The sequence below is a fragment of the Lipotes vexillifer genome, unplaced genomic scaffold, assembly GCF_000442215.2.
Source record: "Lipotes vexillifer unplaced genomic scaffold, Lipotes_vexillifer_v1.1 scaffold467, whole genome shotgun sequence".
In the NCBI taxonomy this organism is placed as follows: Eukaryota; Metazoa; Chordata; class Mammalia; order Artiodactyla; family Lipotidae; genus Lipotes; species Lipotes vexillifer.
In genome coordinates, this window is record NW_006788081.1 from 180,475 (window position 1) to 193,431 (window position 12,957).

The 12,957-nt window shown below is 38.9% G+C and overlaps 1 protein-coding gene across 1 annotated transcript in view; it reads right to left on the reverse strand.

Moving 5' to 3' along the window:
• The window catches only part of FYB1 (FYN binding protein 1), a 179,025-nt gene that overhangs the window by 130,957 nt on the left and 35,111 nt on the right, over window positions 1-12,957 (reverse strand). The gene's annotated exons all lie outside the window — the stretch shown is intronic.

A 12,957-nucleotide genomic window follows, 5' to 3' on the forward strand; every position in this document is an offset into this window, starting at 1 on the left:
AGCATGTGCCTAATATCTGGGTATTTATTACTGATATCTATCTATCTATCATCTATCTATCTATCCATCCATCCATATATCTTGCTTTGGGAATATACTTTACCCATTATAAAATGTAAACAAAAATAGAAAAGATGAGATTTTTAAAAAAATCTAGTATTTCTAACAATTTCTCTTCATGCTCAACAAACTGTCTTAAACCCTCCTTTGAAGGGTCCTCCACTTTGGAGGCCACTAGAGAAAGGAGTGGAGAGAAGAAATTGTAGCACTAGGAGTCAGCAAATGGCACAGGGACATCAACAAAACCAGGGTCCCCTAATGGTTGGTTCCACCCATTCAAATGGGTTCACCACTCGCTTTCTGTAGCAGGCAATTCAAGCACACCCTCTGTCTGATCCAAAGGCTGGCTCTTCAACCTGTTCTGCCCCAATGCATGGCCTCTCCTGGGTCTCTCCTGGGTCTGAGGCTCTCACTACTGCTCTCTTAACCGGGTAACTACCTAAGGAGCGTTGTCACTTAAATGTCCAGCAGGCACCGCAATCACCTATTCACATGAGACCGAAACATGAGCCCAGAATCAGCTTTAGCCTCCCTCCTCCAACTCCCAGGCTCACGTCTCCACTGCCCATCCTGTATTCTCTGTCTCAAGAGCTTGCCCTCCTGCCCCACTGCACTGCTTTCATCACTTCCTGCCTCTGTAGCTGCGGTGGCCTCTTGCAGAAATGCTCTGCCTCTGATCCCTCCTTCTCAGACCTATCAAACATGGTCTTCCTATGGTCGACTGGATCATGGTTGCTTAAAGCCCTCCAGTGGCTCTCCAACCCTTCAGAGAAAAAAAAAAAAAATTGAAAGCCCTCACCATGGATGAGACTCTCCCTCACCCATTCTTGGCACACCTCCAGGTGCATGTGGCAGAGCTTCTGCTTCTCTCATTGCCATACAGTTCCCCATCCTTCATCTGGTTAACTCAGCCTTCTTCAAACTCCACTCAGACTTCACCTCCCCACCCCCACCCCAAGCCTTCTCTGACCTTCCCTCTGGGCGTCCGAAGAACTTATTGCCTCAGTGATGACGTTTTATGTTTTGGTTCTACTAGAATTTGCCAGGGGTAGGGCCCCATCCTTAATTTATCTGTGTGTCTTTAGAATAGTAATCCTCAAACTTCAGTGTTCAGAAGAATAGCTGGAGGTGTTTTTAAAATAAGTGCGATTCCAGATTGAGCAGGTTTGAGGTGGAGGCCAGCCACTGGCATTTGTAACTAGATCCCTCTCCCAAGTGACTCTCATCCAATTCCTCCTCAGAGTTTCGCCAGGTATCAGTGCTACGACCTTCAATTAATAGCAGTGAGAGAAGGAATTCTCTTTCTCTTTCTCTCGTCTTTCCGTCCTTGATAAATGAATGCACTAATATGGGCTGAGACAGACCATATTGACTCTGCTTTTGGAAGTGGACTACGCTTGGGTGCAGAGATGAACCCCACAGTGTGGAACTGGCCTGGGGAACTGCTTTCGTTGCCTATGTGTGGGTGTGTGAGTGCATACACCCCTCCACACACACACTCATTCATATAAATCATATTCATTACCGACAATTAAAAATAGTTTTGAAAAATAAAAGAGGGTAGAAGAACTCTTCTAGATTAAAAGATACCAAAGAGACACAGCAATGAAATACAATATGTAAATCTTGACTGGATCCTGGTTTGAACAAAAAAAAATTATAAAATAGTGTTGGGACAATTGGAGAAATTTTCATATGGGCAATTCAAAGATAAAGAAATTGTTGCTTTTCTTAGGTGTGATAATGGCATTATGGTTAAAAGAGAGAAGGCCCTTATTCTTAGGAGATGCATGCTTAAATTTTTACAGATGAATTGTCATGATTTGCACAACTTACTTTCAGATGGTTCAGGAAATTATTTATACATATACATAAAATATGGCAAAATGTTAGCAATTGGGTGAATCTAGCTGAAGAGAATACAGTTGTTTGCTGTGCTATTGTTTAAGCTTTTCTGTAGATTGAAAACTTTAAATATTAAAAAAATGGGGAAATGTTAAAACTAGAGTGATTTCACATAATTATTTAGATTTGTGGCTTTCATTGAAAAGTCCAACTTCCCAATAAAACAGTTGGCTGGAGTTTCACGGAGCCTCCATAATTTGCTGTGACTACTTAGCTCATTAAAGTCACCTACCTGGCCAGAGGAGGCATTTGATTTGCAACCCATGAGATGAAGGTCAAGAGCCCTTGAAATTCTCCTCCTGGACTCTCTTTATAGGATTGTGTCTCTTGAATCCAAGAAGACTGATCTAAAGTGTCTTTTGTTGGGCAAGTCCTTCCACCTTGAGGAGGCCAAGTGGGAACCAGGGAACCAGGCTTGGGCTCACACCATGTAGGCTGCATCTGTTCTTGGCACACACAGAGCCTAGAGCATCTGTCCAAGATCAGCAACCAGATCAGGATATGATGTGAAAGACTCAGTCAGCAGCAATGGGTCACTCTTAACTGGAGCAGTCATCATGTCCATCTTCTGGGGTTTGGGATCCTGGCCTCACAAGTCAGGATGAACAGCACTGACCTTGGCTAGTAGGTAAAGAAGGAACCCTAAGAGAATCACAGTGAAATCATGATGGAGACTATCTTTGGGAAGGCCTGAGGAGGAATGATGACTGATTTCAACTTTCTATATACAGTTTATTCTTTTCATATTAAAAAAGACTTTAAGCAAATATGACAAAATTCTTGGTCATGGATCCATTGGTGTTTGTTATATACTTTTTTTGTGCTTTTTTCTATTATTTTAAAAATTTCTCAGAAACAAACAAACCAAAATATTGTTTCTACCTCCCACAAGTGTTCTATGCCCTGGATATGCAAACTTGGGAAATGTTGTCCCCTGCAGAAATGTGTTGTCAGTCTTTTTCCAGAACTGAAGGAAGCAGAAGTAGAATCATAAGCCCTGATTTTCCTGAAGACAAAGAACCACAGATTTTAATTTTAAATCACCAGGGTCAATGTTTTTTGATACTGCGTTTCCCCTTAATTTCCCAGCAGTTAAAGGAAGAGGTTAGCAAAGGAAAATACAAGACAAAAAATGTGGGAGATCTTTCTTATGTATGATATAATTTCCCTTTTCCTTTTTTCTGACTCTGGAAACTAATAAAGTAAGATCCCTCACTTATGATGTAATCCCCCCTCTTTTTTGATTTTGGAAGCTAATAAAATTTTAAAACACAGTTCTTCTACTACAATTGATGACTTTAGCTAAGCATAGCCTTTTCTCACTATAAAATTAGGCAGGTTCTTTTGGCCCATTCTAATTCTCAGCAATGCATGAAAATAAAGCAGGATAGTAAAGGGGGTTTGTCTAGTGGTAACATCATGCAGTGGGTCTCATCTTTCTGCGGGACAGGGTGTGGCTGCCACACAAGACTGGGGTCAGTCCTGATTGAACGTCCCACCTCATGGGCTGGGATGGGGCTTGGGCTGATGAGAAGAATCTGGGCTTGGGATCCCAGGTGTGGTGAGCTGAGTCTTTTAGAGAATGGGGACTGGTACTCTTTTACTAATGGAAGGACTTAAAACACCAGTAGGACTATGAGCCTTGTTGGAATGGGCCTGAGTTTATACTATCCCCATGGAGACAGCTGGCTGTGTGCACGTGATGCTAAGCTGATTTGTCTCACAGGCTCTGCTGTGTGAAAGGAGAAAACCCAAGGAGAAACCAGTCATCACCCAGAACCAAATGCAAGGACGGCAGAAACTAATAACTCTCCTGAGACATATCAGTTTATAGGCAATCTCAGCAGAATTAGTTGGAACCCTAAACTTCTTTAAGTCTGATCAAGACGGGTGAGTTTGGGGCATATTCTTGGAGATTCACTTTTGATATTTATGTTTGCCATTGCTTAGGGATGTAAGTTGGCCTGCTCTGTAAAATTGGTAATTATGACTACCTTTCATTGAGGGATTAACATGTTCTAGGCAAGGCACACGGGACTTTATATATATTATCTAATTTAGTCCTCGTATGATTATTATGCCTGTTTTTTAGATAAGGGCACTTGGGTTTAGAAAAATAAAGTGAGTGACCTAAGGGGCTGAAGAGGTCCGCAAACTTAAATTTGTGTGTTGGTCCAAATCCACTTTCTTAAATACATCCAGTGGCTCTTAAATCGCACTTCAGAACAGAATAATCAAGCGTACTTTTAGCAAATGCTGATGGCCAGGCCCATGTGGCCCAAGTAAATTTTATTATTTGGGTGAGGTGCCTGGGCATCTATTTTCTTTAAAGCTCCCAGATAATTCTAATGTTCAGTCAGGATCAGGAATCTCTGACTTATCTTGCACAACCTCCAATATAATCAAAACTGTCCTGTAGTGTGGTAGGCAAAGTAATGCCCCGCCTACCAAGATGCCTACATTCTAATCCCTGGAACTATAGATATGTTACTCTACATGGCAAAGGGGAATTTGCAGGAAAGTGATCTTGAGATGGGGCGATTATCTTGGATTATCCAGGTGGATCCAATGTACTATATGGGTCTTATACAGGGAATACGGAGGCAGGTGTGCCAATGTCATAGTGATGCAGTCTGAGAAAGACTCTATCAGCCCTTACTGGCTTTGAAGGTGGAAGGAAGACGTGAGCCAATAAATGCGGCAGTCTCTGGAAGAAGCTGGAAGAGGCAAGGGAACAGATCCTCCCTTCGGGCCTCCAGAAGAAATACAGCCCTGCCCACACCTTGATTCTGACTCAGTGAGACCCATTTTAGAGTTTTGCTCTATGAAACTGTGAGACCATAAGTTTGTGTTGTTTTAAGCCACTAAATGTGACTTTTTGCTTATACTGGAAGTGGTATAGTTATGTGTCAGACAATTTTACATATGCTGATGGCTCTCTATCCAACCACCCATACACCTGCCTACCCATTCACCCACCCATCTATCCATCAATTCAGGAAACATTTACTGAAAACCTACTAATGGTGTGAGGCAGGGATTGTCATCTCCATTTCACAGATGGGTAAAACAGGCACAGAGAAATCAACAACTGAGGCAGGACTTGACTCCTAGTCTTTGGATCCCTGAGTGCACTGATCTTTCTCTGTAGTATGTTAGTTCTAGAATTTCTGATTATTAGAATCCCAGGCCCTGTGAGTAAGCATTCAAATATGGCCATAGCTGACCAATAGAAGAAATATTGTGGTGCATGTAGATTTCTGTAGCATTCTTCAAGTCATAAAGTTGGTGAAGTGAGTTTGCCCTTCATTGCTGTAAGGCTGGCTCTGGAGTAGTCATGCCTAGATCAGTGCTTGGTGTCTTCTCTGACCTCTATAGCATGGGACACCTAGCAATGATGAGGTCACATTTTGGCCTCTCTCTGAGATTGGTTCCTCTAGCAGCATAGAACCCAAGATCTGAGATTGGGCTATAGCTGATTTCAAAAATTTTTAAAGCTGTAGAAGACTTTCTTTTAAATGAAATTTGTATTAATAAAAGATATGTTAGGACTTCCCTGGTGGCGCAGTGGTTAAGAATCCGCCTGCCAACGCAGGGGACATGGGTTTGATCCCTGGTCCAGGAAGATCCCACATGCTGCAGAGCAACTAAGCCCGTGCTCCACAAATACTGAGCCTGTGCTCTAGAGCCCACGAGCCACAACTACTGAAGCCCATGTGCCCTAGGTCCCACGTGCTGCAACTACTGAAGCCCGCGTGGCTAGAGCCTGTGCTCGGCAACAAGAGAAGCCACTGCAATGAGAAGCCAGTGCACCGCTTCGCTGCAACTAGAGAAAGCCCACGTGCAGCAATGAAGAACCAACGCAGCCAAAAAAAAAAAAAATAAAGATATAAGTTTAAATCACTCCAGTAGAGGCAGAGATGTCAAAACTCATTTCTCCTACCCCAACCCGCTGATGTGCCTCCCTGGAATTCCCAGGACTCCTCAGGGCAATTTGAAATTACTGGGCTATAGTATTAGTGGAGAGTGGGACGTCTGGTTGCCCTAGGCTAGCCACACTAAGAATGGAGCATAACCGTGTACAAATATCTTTTCATTTTAACAGGAAAATATACTCATTTTATATCATGATATTGATTAGGAAGAGGAGGAAGATAAATATGGGGAGTAAGCTATTAATCAAGAAATATTTACTTAGGGAGGCAGTGTGATGAAATAGAAAAAGATGTTTAGCTCAGAGCCAAACACCTCTAGCCGCCAGCCCCAACTGCTGTTACTCTTGGATTGCTCTGTTATCTTGGACTAGTCCCTTCATTTTGAGCCTCAAGTTCAAGGATTAAATTAGATGATTTATGCAAAAGTACTTGGCACAGCGCTTGGCACATGGCAGGTATGGAATAAATGTTGCATCTGTACTGAGTACTTTTCAGGTTACAAGGCATTTTATAATCAAAGATGAATAAAAGAAAATCTCTGCTGTCAAGAAACTCAAGGCTATTTGGAAAAACAACACATTTTTGGAAAATTCATAGTATAATGATTGTTACAGGGCAATAGAGTTCAAGCACCAAATAAGTCCAGACATGAGAAATTATGCACTTGAAGTGATCCTGAAATGCTACTTGAGGCATGGCCAGGGTTTGGTGGGATGAGAGACAAGGAGAACAGTGTAAACAATGGGAGAAAGGGTGCTAATAAGGAGGATCTCAGAGGCTACATAATTCTGGGAGGTGAATGGACAAACAGATAAGTATTTCCCTTCACTGAGTGGGGAACTGATAGAGGGAAGTCTATGTTCTCACAGAGTCAGCAATTCCCACATGCACCCTGTCCACCTAGGTGTCAGGCATTAGACCACATTGGCATCAATGTGGTCTTTGAAGGGGTGTAAAGGAAGGTTGGATCACCAAAGTAATAATAGATTTTTAAATAGGTGATGGGACTTGAAAAGTGACTGTAAGCAGGTTACAAGCCAGAAGCGAAGCTACAAGACACAAAGAAGTACATCATCAAATATTTTGGCTTAGTTCTGAGCTCTTGGGAAATGGATCAGTGTAGAGCAATTAGGAGTGGTAAACTTTTTCTGAGCCAAAGATAAGATTGGTTGAAAAAAGGAGACTGAAAGACATCTATTTGAGAATATGCACACAGGCACACGCACGCACATGCACATGAATACCAATGCCCTTCAATAGTCTGTGTTTATTAAAATGAACATTGCATTCTTGTATAAAAAGGATCAATTTAATATAAACATTCCTGGTATCATTAGCCGTATTACTAAAAATACATCATGTGAAGCTAAACAAACTAATAAGCCATTAGGAAAATAGTCAGGGCTGATTTGGGCACCAGTCTACCCATTCCCTTTGCAGTAACCCACAGGTGCAGCAGGTCTCAGAAGTAGCATCTGTGCGCTGTGATCACACGTCCAACCTCAGCCCAGGTTGCCTACAGACCTGACCATGTTCTCAAATTAAAACTGAATTGTCATTACCTACTGTCTAGCACAGGGAACTCTACTCAATACTGTGTAATGACCTATATTGGAAAAGAATCTAAAAAAGAGTGGATATATGTATATGTATAACTGATTCACTTTTTTGTACACCTGAAACTAACATGACATTGTAAGTCAACTGTACTCCAATAAAAATTAATTTTAAAAAACTGAATTGTCATTGAAAACCATTGTAAGTATGACATTTTAGAGTAAATATTTTATGAAACAACACAATTTGTATGCAACTGGATAGAGTTGGCAAATATTTGGCTGGCAAATGAATGGCTTGGTTTATGAGAAGAGAGTGAATTAAGACTTAGATGCAGCCTTCAAAGAGCTACGTGTAATTAGTTGATTGGATAAATAACAATGGTCAGCATTTTTAGCAGAGTCTTCTGGTCAAGCTTAGAAACAGGGTTCCATTTGCTTTTTCCCTTCCTCAGTTAATCATTGTTTGGGAGCCTATTTATTTTATATTTATACTCATCATATTCTAGTACAGTGGCTCTCAAACTCTTTGGTTTCAAAACCACATTGACTGCTTAAAAATATTCATTGCAGCACTATTTACAATAGCCAAGACATGGAAGCAACCTAAATGTCCATCAACAGATGAATGGATAAAGTAGATGTGGTACATATATACAATGGAATGCCACTCAGCCATAAAAAAGAATGAAATAATGCCATTTGCAGCAACGTGGATGGACCTACAGATTATCATACTAAGTGAAGTAAGCCAGACAGAGAAAGACAAATGTCATATGATATTGCTTATATGTGGAATCTAAATATATATATATATATATATACATATATATGTATATATATATGTATACAAACAAACTTATTTACAAAACAGAAATAGACCCACAGATATAGAAAACAAATTTATGGTTACTGAAGGGGAAAGGGGCGGGGAGGGATAAATTAGGAGTTTGGGATTAATAGATAGACAGTACTTACTATATATAAAATAGATAACAAACAAGGACCTACTGCATAGCACAGGGAACTATACTCAATATTTTGTAATAACCTATAAGGGAAAAGAATCTGAAAAAGAAATATATATATATGTATATATATATATATATATATGTGAATCACTTTGCTGTATACCTGAAACTAACACAACATTGTAAATTAACTATACTTCAATAAAAAAAAAAAAATTGGAGGACCCTAAATAATTTTTGTTAAGGTGGTAATAGCTGACAAAATTTTCATTTATTTATTAATTCATTTAAAAATAACGATAATAAATTATTACATTTATGCAATAATTTTTAATGAAAATATACATTTTATGAAAAATATATTTTCCAAAACAAAAAATTTAGTGAGAGGCATAGCACTGTTTTACATTTTTGTAAATGTCTTCAATGTATGGGGTAATAGAAAACAGCTGTATTCTCATATTTGGTCTACATTCAATCTGTGGTGACATATTGTTTTAGTTGAAATATATGAAGATATGGCCCCATGCAGATATGCAGTTGGAAAAGGGAAAACTAACTTAATAGCCTTTTCAGATAATTTGGGGGTCTCTGGAAAATTCCACTGAACATTCATGAGAGAATGAGAATGAAAAAGGCAAATAACATCTTAGTATCATTAGGTAGGTAGCTCTGACCTTGTGGATTCTTTGAAAGGGAGTTGGTGATTCCCAGGGGATCTTCAGACCATAATTTGAGAAGCCCTGCTCTAGCCTTTCTCTAGCTTTATACGGGCCAGATGTATTTCCAGGGGACATGGGGTTTCCTGTTATCTGTGGATGATTCTTCAAGTAAACTAAGTGTGCATTCCAAATGCATGATATTCAGGCTTCCAGGCTTGTTTCTAGGTATTCTAACAGAATCTTCCACCTAGTTCCATTATAATGGCCCCATGACCACAGCACACATATGTCAGATAGTCTGATTTTGCATGAAACTATGAGGAATCTGAAAAAAGGTCATTCATGGAGGTTGTTTTGTTTTTAACGGTGTTTATGTTTTATTGTTAATATGATTGACTTGAAAGACTTAACTCCAGACAAGGAGACACATTTGTTAATCTTAGTTAATTTATCTATTCAAAAATACTTATTGGTAAACAAACAAACGAAACTTATTTGTTATCTCCTATGGGGCCATGTCCTAGGTAATGGGATTATAAAACTGAATCCAAGAGCCCTATCATGCCAAAGCTAACAATCTTTGAAATATGAACAAGTAATCACAAAACCATACAGTACTTAAACATAAATGCAATAATCAATTTAAATTCCATGGAAGAAAAGAGGTCAATTGGCTCGTGAAGCAATGGAATTACTTTCCTGTTTGTATTACAACTAGGAATGGAGGCAAGAAGTGATGACTGTCAGAAAGCTTGAAATGAAGAGGGAATTATGGATAACACCCTAAGGAACAGCTTTTCCTTTGCCAGTCAGTGCTGGATCTTAAAAATATTTTTCTTGAGAAATGAACAAAGGTGACATTTTTACCCTTTGGGCTTAGAAGCGGGTCATTGCACATTTTGAAAATAAATAACTCCTGGCTGATTTGATGCAGATGTCATTCACAGCTGTCCAAGCAGGGGCAGAGGGGTTGTCGACAATTTGCCACAAATTTACATTTAGAATTTGGCAGAATTCATGAAATGTAGATTACTTGTGTATAGAATAGCTTGCTTCTCTATATGCTGCTTAAATATTTCCTTTTTTTTTTTTAAATTGTGATGTCAGACAACTGAGTATCTAGTATCTGTATAGGATCTGCCATCTTTATCCTACACAACTTGTTAAACATTTCTGAGCACTTATTAGGCACCAGGTATTACACTGAGTGAATAAAATATGAACAAAACCCTAACTTAGCTACTCATTTACCAGAACCTGTAGCTAATATATCATCAGCTGCTATGAATTACATCAAACATACATATTTTTCAACAAAACTTAGAGGAGTGCTGTCCAACAGGATTTTTTGTAATGTAGAAATGTTCTATATCTGTGCTGTCCTATGTGTAGCCATTAACCATTTTCCACTACTGAGCACTTGAAATGTGGCTAGTGCAAGTGAAGAATTGAATTTTAAATTTTATTTACTTTTTAAATAATTTAATTTAATTTAATTTAATTTTTTTAAACATCTTTATTGGAGTATAATTGCTTTACAATGGTGTGTTAGTTTCAGCTTTATAGCAAAGTGAATCAGCTACATGTATACATATATCCCCATATCCCTTCCCTCTTGCGTCTCCCTCCCACCCTCCGTATCCCACCCCTCTAGGTGGTCACAAAGCACCAGGCTGATCTCCCTGTGCTATATGACTCTTCCCACTAGCTATCTATTTTACATTTGGTAGTATATATAAGTCCATGACACTCTCTCACTTCATCCCAGCTTACCCTTCCCCCTTCCTTTGTCCTCAAGTCCGTTCTCTACATCTGTGTCTTTATTCCTGTCCTGCCTCCAGGTTCTTCATAACCATTTAATTTTTTTCTTTAGATTCCATATATATATGTTGCCATACAGTATTTGTTTTTCTCTTTCTGACTTACTTCACTCTGTATGACAGACTCTAGGTCCATCCACCTCACTACAAATAACTCAGTTTCATTTCTTTTTATGGCTGAGTAATATTTCATTGTATATATGTGCCACATCTTCTTTATTCATTCATCTGGACACTTAGGTTGCTTCCATGTCCTGGCTATTGTAAATAGAGCTGCAATGAACATTGTGGTACATGACTCTTTTTGAATTATGGTTTTTTCAGGGTATATGCCCAGTAGTGGGATTGCTGTGTTGTACGGTAGTTCTATTTTTAGTTTTTTAAGGAACCTCCATACTGTTCTCCATAGTGGCTGTATCAATTTACATTCCCACCAACAGTGCAAGAGGGTTTCCTTTTCTCCACACCCTCTCCAGCATTTACTGTTTGTAGACTTTTTGATGATGGCCATTCTGACTGGTGTGAGGTGATACCTCGTTGTAGTTTTGATTTGCATTTCTCTAATGATTAGTGATATTAAGCATTCTTTCATGTGTTTTTTGGCAATCTGTATATCTTCTTTGGGGAAATGTCTATTTAGGTCTTCTGCCCATTTTTGGATTGGGTTGTTTGATTTTTTGATATTGAGCTGCATGAGCTGCTTGTAAATTTTGGACATTAGTCCTTTGTCAGTTGCTTCATTTGCAAATAATTTCTCCCATTCTAAGGGTTGTCTTTTGATCTTGTTTATGGTTTCCTTTGCTGTACAAAGGCTTTTAAGTTTCATTAGGTCCCATTTGTTTATTTTTGTTTTTATTTCCATTTCTCTAGGAGATGGGTCAAAAAGGATCTTGCTGTGGTTTGTGTCATAGAGTGTTCTACCTATGTTTTCCTCTAAGAGTTTTATAGTGTCTGGCCTTACACTTAGGTCTTTAATCCATTTTGAGTTTATTTTTGTGTATGGTGTTAGGGAGTGTTCTAATTTCATTCTTTTACGTGTAGCTGTCCAGTTTTCCCAGCACCACTTATTGAGGAGGCTGTCTTTTCTCCATCATATATTCTTGCCTCCTTTATCAAAAATAAGGTGACCATATGTGCATGGGTTTATCTCTGGACTTTCTATCCTGTTCCATTGATCTATATTTCTGTTTTGGGGCCAGTACCGTACTCTCTTGATTACTGTAGCTTTGTAGTATAGCCTGAAGTCCAGGAGCCTGATTCCTCCAGTTCTGTTTTTCTTTCTCAAGATTGCTCTGGATATTCTGGGTCTTTTGTGTTTCCATACAAATTGTGAAATTTTTTGCTCTAGTTCTGTGAAAAATGCCAGTGGTAGTTTGATAGGGATTGCATTGAATCTGTAGATTACTTTGGGTAGTAGAGTCATTTTCACAATGTTGATTCTTCCAGTCCAAGAACATGGTAGATCTCTCCATCTGTTTGTATCATCTTTAATTTCTTTCATCAGTGTCTTATAGTTTTCTGCATACAGGTCTTTTGTCTCCTTAGCTAGGTTTATTCCTAGATATTTTATTCTTTTTGTTGCAATTGTAAATGGGAGTGTTTCCTCAATTTTTCTTTCAGATTTTTCATCATCAGTGTATAGGAATGCAGGAGATTTCTGTGCATTAATTTTGTATCCTTCTACTTTACAAAATTCATTGATTAGCTCTAGTAGTTTTCTGGTAGCATCTTTAGGATTCTCTATGTATAGTATCATGTCATCTGCAAACAGTGACAGCTTTACTTCTTTTATGATTTGAATTCCTTTTATTTCTTTTTCTTCTCTGATTGCTGTGGCTAAAACTTCAAAAACTATGCTGAATAATAGTGATGAGAGTGGGTAACCTTGTCTTGCTCCTGATCTTAGTGGAAATGGTTCCAGTTGTTCACCATTGAGAACGATGTTGGCTGTGGGTTTGTCATGTATGGCCTTTATTATGTTGAGGTAAGTTCCCTCTATGCCTACTTTCTGGAAGGTTTTTATCATAAATGAGTGTTGAATTTTGTCC